This window comes from Podarcis tiliguerta (assembly GCF_965153285.1).
Source record: "Podarcis tiliguerta genome assembly, chromosome: 4".
Classification (NCBI taxonomy): domain Eukaryota; kingdom Metazoa; phylum Chordata; class Lepidosauria; order Squamata; family Lacertidae; genus Podarcis; species Podarcis tiliguerta.
The window spans coordinates 98,448,129-98,454,472 of record NC_139537.1 but is presented as its reverse complement, the minus strand read 5'-3'; the positions used below and the strand labels follow the sequence as shown (position 1 = coordinate 98,454,472).

The following is a 6,344-nucleotide window of genomic DNA, read 5'->3' as shown; positions in this document are numbered from 1 at the left end:
ACCCCAAAAACAACACACACCCTGGTGTGCCTATAGGACCTTTTGCACATGTAAGTAGTCACTCCCTGAAAAACATCTTGTTTGGGATCATGGGAGGTGTTGTGCCTGGGGCGTCACAGAATGATCTGCAAAGGCTCACTCACCTACACAATTCAACATCGGTTTCTGAAGTGGATGATATACATACTGGTGTTGCAGAAAACCTTTTTGTGGTACAGAACTGGATGGGGAAAGAATTGAGTACGAAGATGGTGGAACAGGATTGACTCACCTGTGCAGTACTTTGATCAACGCAGGCTGAGCAAACTTGCATCCCTCTGGGTCTTTCTTTCGAAGGGGAAGGAGGGTCCCTTCAATTCAGCACAGTAACTGAACCCTCCTCCCCCAATGCTGGAGGAATTCTTATCACCAGGGCCTGGGACTGCTGCCATTTGAAGAAGAGGTTTAGACGGCCACTGGCCCTCCTTTGCCCCATTACTTTGCCTCTCATGTTGATGGGCAGTTAAGTAACAAAACTGCTTATAATGGGATTGCAATTATCTGTGGATGACAACTCCAGAGCAGGTCACTGTATGTGTACAAGATTGCTCACCACCTGTGATTTACTGCCAGCATGTTCCGGCAAATGTTTTGCGAGGATTGCTAATAACATGAAAAGGAAACATGCACATTTTGATCTAGCCCACATTTTGCATTTCTCAGGCTGCCTCTGACCTGCTTTGCCTACTCTCTACACTCAGCTGTTTGTTGGTTAATCTCACCTTTCCTCAGCTTCTGCTTCTTTCTTCCCATGGCTTGTTTGAAGATGAGCTTTTTGATGCGTTGGATTATGGAGGCTGTGGAGCATGCACATATGTCTGAATAGAAGATGGTCCACCTTAGCTATTGCCCTCTCCAAGTTCAAGAAATCACAGCTTGTCTCCTAAAGATTCCTTTTACTACAGCATGCAAGAGCAGATTGGAAAATCAAATGCACTGCAGCTAATGTTTCCGTTTTAACAAGCTCTTCTCTTTGAGACCCACTTTCAGTAGAATATATGAGTTACTGGCTTTTTCAGTCTATTTTTTCCCTCAGCAATAGAATTTGTTCTGTCTTTTCTACCACCTTTTCAAATGGAATACTTTTTCCCCCTTCTAAAAGAGCATCATTTTCAGCAGTGCTGCACACCCAAACGATAGATATGAGATATGGAGGAGGGGGGAGAAAGCCATTAGATGTATTCACTTTTCCTGTTGCTGCAGGATTGCTTCTTACAATGCATTTTATAGTGCTTTGTTCAGTCTGGTTTTTATGTATCTCAGATAACAAGCTTCCATCACTTTTCTCAGCTGTTAGAGAAGAAAGCCAAAACCATGCGACACTTCAGCACAAATGCTTTCCCATTTCTTTGAAAGTCTCTTTTCTCCATTCCCCTGAAACTCCTTGAATGACACCCAAATTCACAGAAATTACAATTAGTTTATATTATTTTGTAATGATCTATAGCCAAATGCAGGCACCAACCACATCGCCATCAGAGTTCCACCAAGGCAACTCCCATTCAATTTCCAGCCTTTCTAACATGTACATCTCAAGCCAAACACAACATTAAGGGAGCAATGTAATGTAGATGAAGCTGGCGTAAAGCAAGCTGGTGTAAATTAAGCTCGCATAAAGTTACACCAGAAACAAAACCTCATTCAGCAGGAAGGCTGCTGCTACTGTGCCCAAGCCTAGCAAAGAGGAAACAAGCCTTTAAAATAGTTTTATGCTGGGTTGACAGGTCATGTGACCTAGCAGAATGGGCTTAGGGGACAACCTGCCACCCATCTCTGGTCTCACCCCACCAGAAGGCCCCTTTGGGGGAACTTACACCAGCTTCAGCCAAGCTATGGCTGAGCAAGTTATACCAGTGTATCTTTGGCTGAGAAAGGATTGGAAGCTTAACGACAGCTGAGCCATCTTGTCATATGATTGCCCGCTAAATGCGTGATTGCAGTGGTTTATCTTTATTTTTAAAAAACATATATAGCAACCACTAAGGAACCCAGTCTGGATCAGGACCCTGTAAAAGTGGGGATGGAATCAACCCTCCCAATGTCATTTTTGCTGATGAAAATATATTATCCCACTTCCCATCCCCCCAACCCTGCTATTTGTCTCTAGTCAAGTTAAGGCAGTTAAAAGGGACACGGGTGGAGCTGTGGGTAAAACTACAGAGCCTAGGGCTTGCCGATCAGAAGGTTGGCGATTCGAATCCCTGTGACGGGGTGAGCTCCCATTTCTCGGTCCCAGCTCCTGCCAACCTAGCAGTTTGGAAGCACGTAATGCAAGTAGATAAATAGGTACCACTCCAGAGGGAAGGTAAATGGCTTTTCCATGCGCTGCTCTGGTTTTGGTGTTCCGTTGTGCCAGAAGCGGCTTAGTCATGCTGGCCACATGACCTACAAGCTGTATGCCGGCTCCCTCGGCCAGTAAAATGAGATGAGTGCCGCAACCCCAGAGTTGTCCACAACTGGCCCTACCTTTACCTTTAAACAACATTCACTAAATTGTCAATAAAACAGCAGAGTTTAAAATTCTATTATCCTTATAATCCCTTTACCTTCTATAAATGGTTAACATTGATGCTGATGACAGCTTGTAGTAAATGTAACTGATTTATTACAGCAAATAATCAGCCAATATTTACACCGCAATATTTCCCAGAATTGTAGAGTTGGAAGGGCCCCTGATGGTCATCTAGCCCAACCCCCTTCCAGTGGCAGACTTGAGTACTATGGTGCCCCATGTGAGGCCAAAATGTGAACCCCAACAGCTCTCATGCTGCCTTCTGAAATGCCTTTCGGGTAAGCAGGTGCCAGGCTTTGGAAAGGAGGTGCAAGGGCTCTGGCAAGGTACTAGAGCCCTTCCACTTCCTTCCCAAAGCTGGGAAAGTGCTAACTAGGTTTTGGGAAGACAGGTGGTTGAATCTAGGACCCTGTCAAAGCCTCATGACTTGCTTACTGGGCTTTGAGATGGCACCCCTGGGCTCAGCACCCAGTGTTTGCACACCGCTCACACAACCCTAAATCCATCCCTGCCCTTGCAATGCAAGAATCTAAAGTATCCATGACAGATGGACATCCAACCTGTTTCAAAACCTCCAAGGAAGGAGAGTCTACCATCTTCTGAAGCAGTCTGCTCCACTGTTGAACAGCTCTTGGAGACAGAAAGATCTTCCTGATGTTTAGTCGGAATCTCCTTTTTTGTAATTTAAAGCCATTTGTTTGGGTCCTACCCTCCACAGCTGGAGAAAACAAGCTTGCTCCATCTTCCATGTGACAGCCCTTTAGATATTTGAAGACAGCTATCATATCTCCTCCCTTTTCTAGGCTAAACATACCCAACTCCCTCAACTGTTCCTCATAAGGCATAGTTTCCAGACCCTTGATCATCTTGGTTGTCTTCCACTGCACGTATTCCAGCTTGTCAATATCCTTCTTATATTGTGGCACCCAGGACTGGACACAGTACTCCAGGTGTGGTGTGATCAAGGCAGAATAGAGTGGTACTATTACTTCCCTTTAATATACTATGACAAACTAGCCCAATTTGGCTTTCAACCATTGCACTCATGTCCCGATTGCACATTTCTCACAGGTACCTGGTTGACCACTAGTACAGGATGCTGAGTTAGATGGGCCTTTGAACTGAACCATCAGGGCTCTTGTGGTTGTCTTGTACTCCAAGTTCATGCTGTTCAATGTCACTTTAACTGTCAAGATATACATCTTGGGGCTTGTAGGCTGGTAGCTAGCACTGTGCAATAGGTCTCTTCCCCTTTCTGTCCCCTTCCTGCCCCTCAAGCCTGTGGAGCAAATTTTTAGGGTGGGATGGGAGCTGCAGAGGAGGGGAAAGTTGTGCTGCCCAAGTGGAAGCCTTTTGTGCAGGCAGAATGGCAGCATTAGATAATACAACCCACAGTTTTTAGTTTGAAATCCTGAAAATTCTCAGCTGGAAATCAGAACACAGAAACACCCAACTGAATTTCGGCCATCAGGATTTGTTGGTCAGAGGAGACGGCCTGAACCGACTTGAAAGTTGTGTGAGAGAAAGAAGAATCCTGCTCTTGAGACCTCATTGTCTTTCTTGCACGAGAGGTATTCCTTTTATTTTTCTTTATTTCATTTTTCCATTTCATTTGCCTTCAAGGCATTATGTAGAGTTCAAAAAGCATCTGCTGCATGCCGATTGAATGTTTGTGAGTTGGGGAGTGGGAAGCTTTCTGCAAGAAACGTTTAACTTGAAAACAGTATTGTCATTTCTTATACGCGTTAGCTTGGTATTATGCTTCTGGTAAACAGTTTTAGAATTACTTATGAAGGTACTTGAATGAATGCCTTAGCACATTTTAAATTATTTACCAACTTTAAATAATATGTATGACAGAGAATAGTGAACAACTAGCAAATCAATAGCAAAGCAAGTTATAAATTTAGTGTGGCGCACAAAACACATCAACCCAAAAATGTATAAATGGAAGTTCTAGGCTAGAAACATGAAGCTCAAAAGCAGAACTAACCATATCACCCAAAAGTGATTATGATTGGCACTGGAGCAGAAACCCAATAGATCTAATGGGGAATATTAATTTGTGGAAGTGGTGTTTGTTTTGAGCTTGCTCTAACTCTCCTTTCATATGTAAGGCCGTCTTTCAAGGCTAGGTTAGTGCCTTTCAGAATTAACACACACTATTATGTACTGCTGCTAATTATTCCAAGTTGAATTTGCAAGCATTCACTTTGGTCTTTTCATCTTTTCACATCTCCTAAGCAGAATGACATCCCGCTCTAACAGCGTCTCCCTGAAGTAAAAGCCCCAAGAAGGTCAGAAGAAAAACAAAGCATGTTAGCCTAAACGAAAATGAAGATAGGGAATTAAGGAATCACTTCCTTTAAAAACAACAGCCTTGCCGCTTAAGCTGTAACAGACATGAAAGAGCAAGAGAACAAGATGTTCACCTATGTATTTACGAAGAGAAGAATCACTTTCTTTCCAAAGGGATTATTTATTACAGTCCCAGAAACTGCCGTGATGCACTGACTGCTTGACACGGTTATAGAAAATCAATGGGATTCAATCTGAGAAAGTTGTGTTGCATACATTCAAACCTGACAGTTGCATAAATCAGTATTTCAGGCTTTTTTTCTTTTTCTTTTTGAAAACCATCAACTCTAAATAAAACTAGATTCAATTGTATACTTCCCCCCTCCTTCCTTTAAGGCTGAGGTTGTGACTGATATTTCATTTTTCTTCAGAAAGGCCTCTATTACCAATTGGCATTCAGCTGCCCTGTATGGCTGAGTGATGAAAGATCTTTCTCTCTTTATATATATAAAAAAATCTGATTAGGGAACCTGTCTTCAAAGCATTTTCACTTGTTCAGATTTCTCTGTTTTAGAGGACACTGAGGTGAAAACTTCTTCTAGAGGAACTGCACAGTTACAGACATTCCTTCACCTACGGGTAAACTCAATTCCCTCAGATAGCCTTTGCCCTTTCATGTGGCAAAATACTATCTTGTCATTTCAGTATTTTCTTTGTACTATTACGGTAGCAGAGAGAAGTACCACATATACGATGCTATTTTAAGCTTAACCGTATACTTAAACCCATAGACGCATGGTCTGATATTAGTATTTTCCAACTAACACTGACCACAATTGCTGCCATCTTATACATAATGCAAACTTGCTGCTATGTCAGCATATTCCTTGCTTTTACTACTGCTTCCCCAATTTTATGATTGGCCATTTGACATGATTACAGTGGGTAGATCAATGTCAATAGCTCTCACAGTACCAGATGAGATTGTGTGACATATCTAATCGAGGGTATGTGCTTGAATGCTGATATTTTTTAATACTGACACAAATAAATATCAAGAGCAAACACAATGACATTTTTAGACTTTATAAACTAATTCAAGTACTGTATAGGGATAAACATGTAAAAATATGCATATATGTTTTTTGTAAACAAAGCTTGCGTAGAACTTTCACAGTCAGATGAGATATGTGAAATCTCAATGTGACATATATGCTCAAGGGATCTGAACTGACCAGGAATGAGAATTTGGGCTCAAAGCAAATAACTCAATGAAGATGCTGACCAAGCGAGCAGAAGTTTTGAAAAAGGCAAAAACCATGCTAGAGTCACAATTAAAATGCACCTTATATTTTCAAATGTGATTTGAGTAAATTTGGCAGCGCTAATAAACAGAAGAACTAGAGACAACTTAGTAAGTTAACATTTGTTAGACACATTTATACTTACCATATAATGTTTTTAAAGCATGCTTTTATAACATGTATCTGACCTC

At 41.9% G+C, this 6,344-nt stretch overlaps 1 long non-coding RNA gene across 1 annotated transcript; it reads left to right on the top strand.

The window, feature by feature from the left end:
* Nucleotides 1–4,008: 4,008 nt before the first annotated feature.
* LOC310676092 lies at nucleotides 4,009–5,221 on the top strand. Its single transcript, XR_014510403.1, has 2 exons — nucleotides 4,009–4,122; nucleotides 4,799–5,221. It is a non-coding gene; the product is annotated as an uncharacterized lncRNA (long non-coding RNA).
* The last annotated feature ends 1,123 nt before the right edge of the window (nucleotides 5,222–6,344 follow it).